The sequence below is a fragment of the Lagopus muta genome, chromosome 17, assembly GCF_023343835.1.
Source record: "Lagopus muta isolate bLagMut1 chromosome 17, bLagMut1 primary, whole genome shotgun sequence".
NCBI classification, from domain to species: Eukaryota; Metazoa; Chordata; class Aves; order Galliformes; family Phasianidae; genus Lagopus; species Lagopus muta.
The window spans coordinates 2,382,828-2,396,361 of NC_064449.1; positions in this window are offsets into that span (position 1 = coordinate 2,382,828).

Below are 13,534 nucleotides of genomic sequence, written 5' to 3' on the forward strand. Positions count from 1 at the left end.
GAATAGCAAGAATTTCTTACATCTAATCTAAATCTCCTTTCTTTAACCCTAAAACAATTCCTCCCTGTTACAAGCCCTGGTAAAACAGTCTCTCTCCATCTTTTCTATCAGATCCCTTTTTCCATTCTACCTCTAATCTTTCCAGGTGGGATTGGAAGAGGTTCCTCACCCAGGTTAACCACTGCAGGAACAGACAGAGGCTGTGTGCATTTCAAGATGAGGCCTTCTGGGGCCAAAAGTCAGCCTTGCAGCAGCTCTGAGTTTCAGGACCTCCTTCAGGGAAAGGATCTGCCTGCTGGAACAGGCAGGAGAGAGAGCAGCTGCTCCCCAAGGGTTAAGTTGAGCTGTTCAGAAGATGAGTTAAGTTACGTGGCATCATCTAAGCCTCTCTAATGAAACCTCCTCTTCCCGTTTGGAGGTAATCTTCCTTTGATCAAACCCTCTTCTCTTCTGATTGAGAACACAGCGCAGTAATCAAGAAGCTAATCTGAGCCAGAGCAGCCTCGCAGACCCCTCATAACCCAGAGCATCACACTCTCAGCTCTGTTTCCTTACCCTCCCTCTCCTCTCTGGTCCATGCCAGGCATCTGCATATTGCTCCCACCCCACACTTCTGATCAAACCTTCCCTTGAGGGAACCCAAGCAGCACTGTTCTCCCCTGTGTCTGCAGAGGAAGAAATGGGGATCCAGAGCCAGCTAGCATAGGGACATAGATCTGCCCACAGATTTCCCTTGCAGAGAACTCTCTCCGAAGACCAAGAGGACTTTTAAACTCCAAATCCAGTTTTTACGAGAATATAAACTTGAATAACTGTGTTCCTGAAAGAGGAGGAACTCTGAGTTGCTAGGCCAGATGGAATAGAAATAAAATAGCTCATAAACAACTCCTTCCCTTCCCAGCGTGTCCCTGTGGATGGATCTTTACTTCTGGTTTGGTTATATGTAGCTCAGTGGCTTTCTGAGTTGCAACAAACTCTTACTGAGTCCCCAGGACATCTTTTACTTTCTGTCACCTCACCAAAACACATATTCCAGCTGGGAAAGCATCATCCCACCACAATGAAGACCTAATTGTGCTGGATCAGGAAAATGAGTGGGAAATGATGAGTCCCACCATGACTGTGGGGTGAAATATCTTACAGCCCCCAGCTGGGGGAAGAGAGTTCTTGCTTTTCTTCCCTCTCTCAAACAGAGGGCATAGCTGATTTTGTGCTTGGGGATTTACCAGGAGGTCCTGCCTCTGACTTGCTTCTTGTGCTCATTGGGATTGCTGGATTATATCCAGAGATGATGCATATGCCATGGGGATTTATCCACATTCTCCCCTAACTGTAGACTTTTCCTCTTAGCAAGTCAGAGCATCTAACAAACACTAAGCAGCACTTAAGATGATGAATGTGCTGCTCTTCTCCCAGCATGAAACGTGCACGCTTGTTAAACCACATACTCTCATCCATGGGTATGTGCAGAGATGTGGGGCTGAGGTGCTTACTAATGCAAATTCAAGTCTGAACATCCAAGAAGAAACACAGAAGCAATACCCAAGTAGTTGAGCCCCTGAAATGTTCTTTGCACCAAGAGAGATGTGCCTGGCTAATGTTATGCTCTGCTCAGCAAGAAGATTGAGTCACAGAATCATAGAATGGTTTGAATTGGAAGGGCCCCCAAAGGCCATCTGGTCCAACCCCCTGCATTTCACAAGGACACCCACAGCTGATCAGGTGCTCAGAATCCCTCCAGCCTGACCTTGGGTGTCTGCAGGATGTGACATCCACTGTTCCTCTTGGGCAGTTTATGCCAGTGCCACCCTTGGCTGAGAATCCTCATTTTGGCAGTCCTGATGATCACAAGTGCACATTAGGGCTTTCAGTAGCATCAACCTGATCCTATATCTGGCACCTAGGGCAGAAAGCAGAGCTGCACGAGGGATCCAGCAAGCAAGGCAAAGGATTTGCAACCCATGCGGTGGGCACCAAGCTGGGTGGGGAGGGCTGTGCTGTTGCACAACAGGACACCAATTCTTTAATAGCTATTTCAAAGCGTGCTGGGCTCAGAGGAAGCCACTGACTCATTCCACTCTGTCTTTTAACTGAAATGCTCTAAGAGAAAGTGAAAAAGAGATGATCTTCGGTATGTTCCTGGGGAGGAGATTTCCTGCTTTAAATCAGGAAGAAAAGTCAGAACAAGATTCACTGGCTGTAATGTGGAGCTTGAAGGAACGAGTGGAACATAAGGAGCAAATTTGTAACAGTGAAGGCAGATGACCACTCAATATTGGTTGCCAACAGGCACATTAAATTTCCCATTAATTGGGCATTCATAAATCAAGGTTGCACATCTCAGAAAAGGCTGCTGGGTGAGAGCTGGGTGCAGCATCAGTGAGTGGGCTTCTCTGGCCTGTGTTTAGCAAGGGGTCAGGCTGGTGGCTATAATGGCCCCTCCTAAGTCTGAATCCTCAGCTCAGAGAGTCCTTCATAAGCATGAAGGTGTGTAGTCAGAGCTGAGCAGACCTGGTATTCTTTATCTCAATGGGGAGCATGGAGCCTCTGAGCACTGGGGGATACAGGGATAGTTATTCTCCAAACAAATGACCAGAATCATGGATTATTGCTGGATTTCTCTGCCTGCATGGAGGGAGCAGGCTAATAACTCCATGGCTCAGCGCATGTTCCCACAGGACGGAATGACTCTCTGCTGTGCAGGATGGCAGTGTGATAGAGCATCGGAGCATTGCTCAGGATCCTTGCCTGCAGCGTGTGATTAAAGTGGAGATGAGGCACACAAATCAAAGGTGTTCTAGAATGCAAGGGGAAGAGCTGGATTGAAATTGCAGCCGCAGCCCAGCGGGACGTCAGCTTTCCTCCATGGGAGAGTACAGCCTCAGTGCTCCTCTGTTCCTTACATACATCCCTTACTTACTATTCCTTACCCACTCTATTCCATACATACATGCAGGTCAGCATCCTGATGCACCATGAGTGATGCTGTGGGGGGCAGTTGCTAAAGGTGGAGAGTGTCCATCACTTTCCTGAGGCTTGAGCCCCTGCAGGCTCACTTGTGGGCTGTATTGGCAAGGTCCATCCTCAAGCTCTTGCAGTCCGAGTGCTCTCTGGTACTACTGGGACATGGCAGCACTTGGGATGGCACTTACAAGATGTAAAGCAGCCCTAGGCTAATGCTGTGGAGTAAGAGGAAACCCACCTCCTGCCAAAAGCTTTGTGTGCTTTAGGAAAGGTGTATCACCTCCTGGATCCTACTCTGTAATACTGGCACCTTCTCCATGTCTGCTTTTCTGGAGGCTCTCCTTGGGTGCAGCCTATCCAGTCTATTTCAGCTGTCAAGGTGAGAATGAGAGGAGAAGTTCACTGCAGTTTGGTGAGTGCATGGAAACTGGTCTTACCTTGAGAGCCACCAAGTTGAGTAAAATCCATCTATTGTGAGACCTTGGGAAGGCAAAGGAAGTGCTGGTGGTGGAGCTAGGACAGCAGAGCACACGTCAAGGATTTCAATTATGCTTTTGAAATACTGCCTTGCAAGGATCACCCTGAAAAAGACAGGAAAAAGAAGGAACTTAAAACAACAGGGACAATGTCCCCTTAAAATTGGGTCCAAAATGAGCTCTATCTACACCCAGGAGGAGCACAGAATTTGTGAAAAGAAGACGTGTTTCCACTGGCATTTATTGTCCAAAGAGTATAATTTAGAGATACTTGCTGGAATGAGAAATAAAACCCGGAGAGATAACATAATAAAAAGGCAGACAATCAGACAGCCTTACCCTGAGAGCCATGCAGCAAAGGATCAATCAAAGATTTCAGGCCTTCACATAAAAGAAGTGGTTTCTGCCTTTTATTAAGCTGATACAGTGAAAATAAGGCTTCAGGCATAACACAGCTTCCCATTGTACCAAGGAAAGTCCAGAGGGCCTCAGTGAATCAGAGAAGCAGCAGCTCATTCCCAGGAGAAGAGCTAAGCGGGATGCAACCATGCAAATGCTCTGCAAAGCGTGGGCCATTTCCATGTAGTCACAGCAGGCTGCAAGCATTGCTGCTGTAATGAGAGCTGGAGCACAAGCACTGTGTGAAGCTGTCAGGAGTCCCTGATTTGGTCTGGGAAACTGGGAAAATGCCAGCAAGATAACCAAGACCACCAGTGAGGCCAGAGTGGGATGTGAGATGAGGGGCAACACAGAGTCACAGAACCATAGAATCATCTAGGTTGGTAAAAACCTTCAAGGTCTCTAAGTCCAACCATCAGCCTGACCTACCAAGTCCCACCACAAAGCCACATCCTTCGGTGGCACATCCACAGATCTCTCAAACACCTCTGGGGATGGGGACTTCACCACCTCCCTGGGCAATCCAAACCAATACATAACCATCTTTCCCATGAAGAATTTTTAACTGACATCCAGTCTAAGCCTCCACTGGCTGTTTCCTCACATCCTATTGCTTGTCACCTCAGAAAATAGATGGCCATCCTCCTTGCTGCAGCCTCCTTTCTGGTAGTTATATAAAGTGATGAGATCCCCCTTTTTCTCCAGACTGAACAATCCTGGTTCTCTCAGTCTCTCCTCATGACTCTGCTGCATCCAGCAGAGCTGGGGAGCTTCTCATTGCAACCCTTCAGCTGCAAAGTCTTGGGCTGACAGAGCTGAGTATCTGTGGTGTTGAATACTGCTGCCAAAGCTGCACAAGGAAAGGTTCCTTCTTGACTCACTGAGATCCCTGGGTCCAAAAGATGGAGAAGACTTCGGGGCTCTACCATTGAGTCTTCAGTAGATGGCCATGCACAGAGTCCAAGCCTGGGGTCCTCAGTGCAAGAAAGATGTGAAGCTGTAGGAATGGGTCCAGAGAAGGATGACCAGAGGTTGGAGCACCTCTGCTCTGTCTGATTTTGCTATTCCATCAGATTTTGCTCCCACTCCTGGGAGACAGGCCACACCAAATGTACCAGAATCCACAGAGAGATAGAAATCCTCCTCCCCCCATCCAAAGACATGTTGGACAGATGCAAGGACAAAATGCCCACACCACAAGCCCAGCAGGAAGCTATTAAAGGAAGCTTTCATTCCACAGGGCTTAATTTTGCCTATGAATGAAACACTCAACTACAATGCCGCCCAAATGAATAAGATGCAGAGCTTAACTCTGTGCTCACTCTGTGTCTCAGGTCTGATATTTAATTAGCAGCTGACAGTTACTCTCCTGCTGAGAGGCTATGGATCACTAAGAATAAATGGGCACACACAGATTTTCCCCTCACACCATTCAAGGCACAGAGCAGAAACTGAGGAAAGTGGCATCTCTGCTTGCTGGTGACACGAGACTTTGCAATGGCTCTGACAGCTGCAGGAAATTGCATTCAGCTTCCCCTGTTCTGGAAGCTGATCCTGCAGGTGGGACTGTGCTTTGGAAATGCTAAGGGAGCCGTTTTGCTTTTCTCAGTGGAAAACACCAGTGGACAAATTCAGGTGGGGGGTTTGGTATTGCATTGGGAAGTGTTCAGTTCAGACTTCCTGTTGAGCTTCTTTTGCTTTGTGGGATTGGCCACCAAAAAGGGCCACCCTCTCTGTGCTGGGTTGCATTCCGTCATGCAGGCAGCTTAGAGGGGACTGCATGAAGAGAGTGTGGAAAGAGATTCACCCAGTGGGAACCCCAAGGGAGTCTACCTGCTCTATCATGGCTTTCTGTAGCTTGGGGCCTGGCAGTGCCCTCCCATAGGGGGATGTGACCTCAGTCCCTTTGGTGTCCTGCACTTTGTAAACACATGTGCTGGATCAGGGCCTGGGCAACCTGACCTAGCTGTGCATGTCTCTGTTCATTGCAGGGCAGTTAGACCAGATGGCCTTTAGAGGTCCCTTCCAACTCTAAGATTCTATGGTTCTATCATTCTATCATTCTATGATTCTATGACTTTTGGAGGGTGGGTGTCCCCAGCACAATTGAAACATATCCAACAGCACTCAGTGAAACGCATTGTTAAACTCTCTTAAATTCTCCTTCACTTGAGAAAAGCCACCCCCAAGACTTGTGCCCTGATGCCAAGCACAAAACCCCAGCCTGACACAGCTATCTCAAACCACAGTCCCAGGAGCTGCCTTCAGCTGCTGCTGGTTGAAAATTTCTGCACTCAGCTGGGGGTTTCAGTGCATGGACTCCTTGGGGACATTGTGTGCCTGACATACAAAGAGAGCAGCATGGTGATGGGTGGCAGTTAAACCCCTGGGGCAGTGGGTTGAGGATGCAGAAGGGGCTGTAGAGTGATTGCTGCAGGCAGGTCAGTGAGGTGACAGCCCACTGGGGCATCCAGGGCTCTGACCCACCTCTGCTGCATCTCCTGAGCACAAAGTTCTGCGCAAGCAATAACAAGAAGACAGCCGTGCCAGACAGCCCAACAAACAGCCTCCTGTGTCCACTTGCCCTTTGACTTTCATCACTGGCAGCAGCCAAAAAAGATGGAGAAAATTAAGTCGTGAAATACTGACTTTGCTGTAGGTTTTTAAATCCCATCAGTCTGCAGGGACAGAATCACAGTATGGCTTAAGTTGGAAGGGACCTTAAAGATCATTGAGCTGACAGTAGCTGATGGTATTTCTATTGTATATTGATGGTATTATAGCTCACCATAAATTTTCAGAGTATCTACTGAATGTTCACTTGAAAACAGCTCTGATCTGCATTTCCATAAGACCAGTCCCAAAAACAATGCCAAACAATTTAAAGCAGAAATAGCTTTCAGTTGGCTGCTACACTCAGTGCACCCTCATGGTTGGGTAGGAGAAGAAAGAAGCATGCACAGCTGGATCTTCATAGAATCACAGAATGGACTGAGTTGAAAAGGAACACAATGATCATTTAGTTTCAACCCCCCTGCTATGTGCAGGGTCAGCTGGCTGCCCAGAGCCACATCCAGCCTGGCCTTGAATGCCTCCAGGCATGGGGCATCCACAGAGCTCCTTGGGCAACTTGTTCCAGTCCTTCACCACCTTCTGTATGAAAAACTCCTCCTAATATCCAATCATCTTCAATGGCTGGGGCCAATTAAATCCCCTCTGTGGAGAAATGGGACCATTTCAGTGAGATGGGATGAAGAAAGTTTATCTGCTTAGATTTAGCACATCCCCATTTCCTGCAAACACAACCATTTCACAGCTCTATAAATGCTGCAGACATTGGCCAAATGTGCCACTGAGCAGTGAGCAACCCACCTGAAAAGGAACGACTGTCCTAAAAATGCCTTCACATGAACAGGGTCAAAAGGAGGGAGCTTGGAGGAGACCCAGTGCCCTCATTATGAGTGTATGCAAACAGCATGGAAGTAGAACAGCACAGTACAGTCAGGACTTACACATTCCCTTTTAGAAATACACCTCCTGCGGCAGAGCTCATCCCACAGGTTTCCATCTCATCAGTCCCACAGTCATTGGCTCTTCCTCAGCCTTGCATTTTGTTATAACCCGTGGAATGGCTGTTATGTCATTAGCGTTGGTGTAATTAACCGGCAGTGGCAGGGACAGGAAATTTTGGAGTTTTTGTTTTAATGCATTTGGGGCTTTTGACAACTCTTGGAGCTGTGCAGTGGTAGTGGTGGCAGGAGGGCCAAACAGTGAGGACGGAACTTGCACAGAGGTAGATGTTGTCACCAAAGAAGCAGCAGCTGATGCATTCAGGAGGAGAAGCACCAGCTGGTGTGTGATCAGTGGATCTGGGCCTTGCTGGTAGACATGAACTGAGAACATCTGATGTTGCAGCTGGGCTTTGCAGGCCAACTTTTCCTGCAAAACATGGATATTTGCCACTGCTTCCTAAGCAGAATAGCTCTCAAAAGCCACACACTGAGTCAGTAGCTCCTGCAGATATTCCAAGCATGTCCTGGTGCTGCTCTGCTTGAACTCCATCAGCATCCATTTAAATCAACGCATCCTAAAGGGACAAGGAAGGCCCTGGCATTGCTGCCCAAAGAGCAGTGGGTGCCTCATTCCCAATAGTGCTTAAGGTCAGGTTGCATGGGGCCATAGGCAACCTGACCTGGTGGGAGGCAACCCTGCCTATGATATAGTGGTTGAAACTAAATGATCTTTGAAGTTCCTTCCAACCTGAGCCGTTCTGTGATTCTATGGCCCCTGACTGGCACCCAGAACATGTTCTGCCTCCCAAAATACTGAAAGGGGAAAATAAAAGGCAGCACATGACTTGCAAGGTATCTTTGCCAACATTTCACTCCCCTTTTTGTCCCTTACATTATCAGTTGTGAACATTTGTGCTGGCCTCACTGATTCCTCCCAACACTGACTTGGGTGCACGATCAGATCAGCCCAGACAAGACTTAGTTAGTCCGATTTTGGGTTGGTCCTGTGTGGACTCAGTCATCCTTATGGACCCCTTCCAACTCGGGATGTTCTGTGATTCTCGATCCTTAGACTTACTTCTTGGTGGGAGACCCACAAGGCTGGGAGGCTTCCTGCTTGCAGCACACCCCACCAAATGGACAAGCAAAAAACATCCCTCGCCTACCAACCCCTCCTCTTGGCCCTGTCTTTTTGTTTACTGAAGCAATGAGCTGATTTTACCTTCCTCAGAAATCCTTTGAGGATCCAGAGGGGGAGTCTGGTGGAGAGCAGCAGCCAAGCATGACCTGCTAGTGCTGGCACACAAACACATCAAAGGCTGAAAGCTGGGACAGGTGTCCCGAGGGTGCTCGGTGCTTTGGGTCCTCAAGAGCCTCAGCTTACAGTGTTTGGGAAAAATGGAGGCAAACAAAGGGGGTACAAGCCCCTGGAAAAAATGGATAGCCCCAGGATAAATGTGGACAAAGAGCATCAGGGCAGGATGGCCGAGCAGGATGGAAGTGGAAAGAAAGAGGACCTTGAAAGAAGGTAAAAGAAGAGGTTGGGTATGGGGAGAGTTGAGGTCAGCCTGTTTGTGTCATAGAGCAGGACAAAACTGAAAGGTTGGAAAGGTTTGGAAGAAATCTGGCTTTGATTCTTCACTATGTCAGTACCTGCAAAACTATGGAATGTTCTGGGGCAGGAAATGCTTAAATTGAGCCCTTCCAAAGGCATGGGGGTAAATTATGGCTTTATGCTCTGCAGTTCAGAGTCCTAAATTCTCCTTTCTACCAAGCAACACCAGGAGGCCATGAACAGAGCAGGAGCTGGAGGGCAATCTGGATAGGGGACTCCATCTCTGCAGCTGCCCTGCTCCTGGAAACCTCATTTCTCCCCAGTATGAAAGCACAGCACAAGCTGTCAGTGCCTGGGATGTATCTGGGTTACACAGTTTTCAGCACAGATCAAAGCAGACGTGACACAGAAGCAGACGCTCAATGAATGCCTTTACACTGTTTTCTTTACCCTGAAAAGTATGTATTTTAAAATCATGGAAAATTATGGAAAATGTGGAAAGAGAAGCACAGTCCTATCAGCACTCCCACTGCAGAGAGTGCAGAGGCTGTGGTTTGGTTGTTCCCTACCATTTCATGGATTGTCACACAATGTCCCTCATCTTTAGCCCCTGACATGACCCCAAAACTCCACTAAGTGTCATTGTTTAATTGGGTTTCTTGAATCAGCTGCTCACCTCCAGCCTTGACCTCATAGTCCACCCACAATCTTAGGTTGGGATCCACATTCCTTTGTAAGGATTTTTCCATCACTGCCCACCAATGCACTGGAAGTGACCCTCAGCTGCACACAACGCCAATTATCCTACTGGGAAGATTTAGTCATATTGGTTAAAATTCATGTCCCCGTTGGGTGCAGAGGTAATTAAATCTTACTATCATTATTGTGTAATAAAGGACAACTGAAATTTATTTAATATGTGCTGGGTGAGAGGTGCTTCATTATAAAACTCAGCTATATATCCTTGGGGAGATGTGCTCAGAGAGCAGAGAAATGGCAAGCAGAGAGGCAAAGCTGTCTGGCAAGAAGGCAATAACATTGCCTTGGGGAGCAGTTGGCCCAGTGGGGGGCAATTGGCTCTTTGAAGGATTAGCTGTGGCATTTTGGAATGATGGAATGATATGAGAGTGTTATAGAATCATAGAACCATTAAGGTTGGAAAGACTGCTAAGATTACCAAGCCCAACCATCAACCCATGCCTGTGACTGTATGGTCATAGCAGATATTCAGCAACAGCTCTCCTAGCTGCTGCAGGGACCTATGGGCTCCTGCTCAGTGGCACTGGGAGCATAACATACAGCACAATGTGGTGATGCAGAAAGAAACCAATGGTGTTTTTCAGGGCTTCCCACTAAAAGCAAGCCTGTGAAAGCACTCATTTAAGTAATGACTCTGCATACTCAAAAAGCCAATGGATGAAGATAAGCACTCACCACTTCTCCCAGCCCTTCCATCAGAAGTAGCTTCCTCTTGCCAATAAGAAATGGGGAAGTCCACAGGCAAAAATTTTTTAGGCTTCTAAAGGACTTCCAATCTTCTATCAGGACTTCTATTACTACTAGGAGGGCACATGGGATGCAAAGTTCCTGAGTTATATATATATATGTTTCACCAACACATCACTTCCTGCAGTAAGGGCTGTGGCAGCAGTCACCTACAGACAGGGTCTCCAGTCTGGCTTGACACCAGCCAAGGGCTAATGGAGAGCCTGCATTATCCTTTCTGACTGTGGCACAGCAGATTTGCCACCAAAGGTGGGCCTGGGCTTTGTGGGGAAATAGGGCAAGTCCCTGTGGAGCTGGACAGGGGTTGGAGAGGTGTTGGTGTCTCTGTAAAGCTGTTGTGTGTGTGCATGCATTCCCACAAGATGTGTCCCCATGGCCACTCTCAGCCTGTGCGCTGTCTTCCTCTGCACCCACTCACAACTGGAATTATAAATATGGACTCAAGAAAGGAGACTCATTCTCAGGGAGCACACAGCCAATACAACTGGAGGATTATATATGGGGTCCTAAGGCCATCAGTGGCAAAATCAGACCTCCTGCTTTCAGACTGTTGCCCTCGCTCTGAGGAACTCCATCCTTAGTTAGAGGTCCTTTCCAGATAGAACACACAGCCCAAAAAATCACCACTTTTCAGGTTGGATATTAGGAGAAATTTCTTCTTCAAAAGAGTGGCCAGGTGCTGGAGTGGGCTGCTCAAGGCGGGGGATGGAGTCACCATCCTGGAGGTGTTTAGAAATGTTTAGGTGTTGTACTAAGAAACATGGTTTAGTAGGGAAATATCACTGGTAGGTGGACAGCTGGACTGGATAATCTTGAAGGTCTTTTCTAGCTTTGGCAACAATATGATTCTATCATTCACCCCTTGCTAGTGAGGGCATTCTCATCCACCCTCAATTAATGTCATCGATGCAAATAGTTTTGGATTTGTCTTTACAGAATGACTTTCAGAGCCCCTAGTATTTAACAGTTGCCAGCTAAGTCAGAACAAACACAAATGGGGCCGTGAGCAGTCACTGAGCTGCTTCAGAGCCTGCTGAAAGTGAAGGCAAAAACCCATCCTTGGATCAGGAGAACAGGCAGTTCTCTAGGGATGCTTCTGTACTCCAGGGCCTCTTTCAGAGGGCAAAATCCTCACTCAAAAAAGATTATGCAGGACATACCACAGATAATCAGTTGGATCCCTGCAATGGGAGGAGGAAGGCAATATTGATTTCTGCTCCTGAAATACTGGGACAGGTTTTTCTGTCCTCCAAGCTCTGTGTTTCCCACGAGACAGAGGCTTTGACTTCATTACCTGCAAACTCAGCCTGGCTACTGAATTACCAGGTGCTGCTGCTGCTGTTGCCCAAAGCACAACTCCATTGGCCCAGCTGACCTGTGGTTAAGAAGCTGAGGGCTGAGAGCCCTGGCTTGTGGCGCACAGCTTAATCCCAATGCATTCAATTGTATGGTTGAGTTGACTTCACGGGTTCACACAGCTGACATACTCTGAACGCACTCCATCACTCACACAGCTGCTCTCAGCATGGATGGAAATTGGATGGTGCAGTAGTACAAATCTCTTAGCTTTACCATCCCATACTCCCAGTCAATCCAGCCAACTGGTCTGCCTAGCGGTGCCAGCATCTTCACTGCTCAGTTTCACAGAGAAATCAGTGCACTCTGCTGCTTAACTGCCCTTCTCCACACCAAGTTTCCCCCCTGGTAAATGTGCTCATTGCTAAGTGACCAGTGACACAAATGTGACAAACATGGTGTCGCTGTGACATGAATCCAGGAACGCACAACCACGTGCTTCCCTCTGTGGCCAAGAATCTTTCCTACATTGATTGAAAGGATGTTTTGGGGGGCAGACCCCAGGATTCCAGCAGCCAGAGAGTGTCACTGGCACCCCGTGAGGCAAAGGCTGGCTGGGCAGGGGGGAATCTCAACAAAACCAAGCTGGTGTGTGAGCAGCCTGCAGCCTGCACACTTAATGAGCTGAATGCCTGGACATGCTCTGAATTCCCATGGGCAATTATTCCAGTGAGAGTCGATGCAGCTCGATGTGATTAGCTGTAACTACAGTGTTCTCTGAAGTGTGTGCAGCCCCTGCTCTAATTGCTCATGTAGGCATGAGATAGCTGTTTTCCTCATGACCTCCTCTCAAAGCATCCTCACCGTCAGCTCCCACCTATCTGAACTTTTTCCCCAGAGTATTCCTCCACTCTCTGTGCCTCATCGCTCCGAGCATGACCGAGTGCTCCTGGTGTGACACTGCTGATCTGCTTCACAGCAAAGCTGAGAGCTGCCTGTCCTTAGAGGAGCAAGGCAGGCATGCTGAAGCCCTCCCCAAAACCTACTCCTCAGCATTGCACTCCCCACTTGCTCTTACTGCTTTCAAGGGAAAAATCCTCTTGGTGACCTGTGCAAGAGGCTGCTTTATGAGTCATCAAACTCCACTACTAAATAGGTGCTAACTGTCAGAGCAGGGTAAGGCATCGTCCAGAGCACACGAGCACAGCCCTCCACTGCTGCAGACAGCTCTTCCTATCTCCTTGAACAACAGCAGCTCCAGCCATACCTCTGCCTTGCTCACCATGTCCACAGGGACACAAGCAGAAGACTTCTCTGAACAGGATCCACCAGGCAGTTCTCAGTGCATGGCCAAGTCCCAAGGGAAGGGTAGGGCACTCTGAGGGCTCTGAGAGCATCTCCTGCCTGCGAGACTCTTTGGTACAGTTTAGAAGACATGGTGGTGATGGGTTGATGGTCAGTCTAGATGAACTTAGAAGTCTTTTCCAACCTTAACAATTCTATGATTCTATGAAAAAAGCAGACACAGGGATTGTCTTAGTCCCTGGCCAATTCTCCAAAGCTATGGCGGGTCTTACTGCAGGGATATCCTGTTTAACAGTCACAGCACATCAGCAGGGTGCTAAGGCTTCAGGAGAGGCTAGAGGACCTGCAGCCAATTAACCTTGATAGCTAAATGAGGATGCAGGCTGCCAGGCCACTATCTGAACTGCTCTCCTCTCTCCCTCCCCAAGAGAAGCTCAATTAAAGGGATTTCTGCACCTTGTAGTCCAGCAACTCTGCAGGGCTCATGGCTGAGCTGAGAGCCCTCAAACAGGGACTGTGAG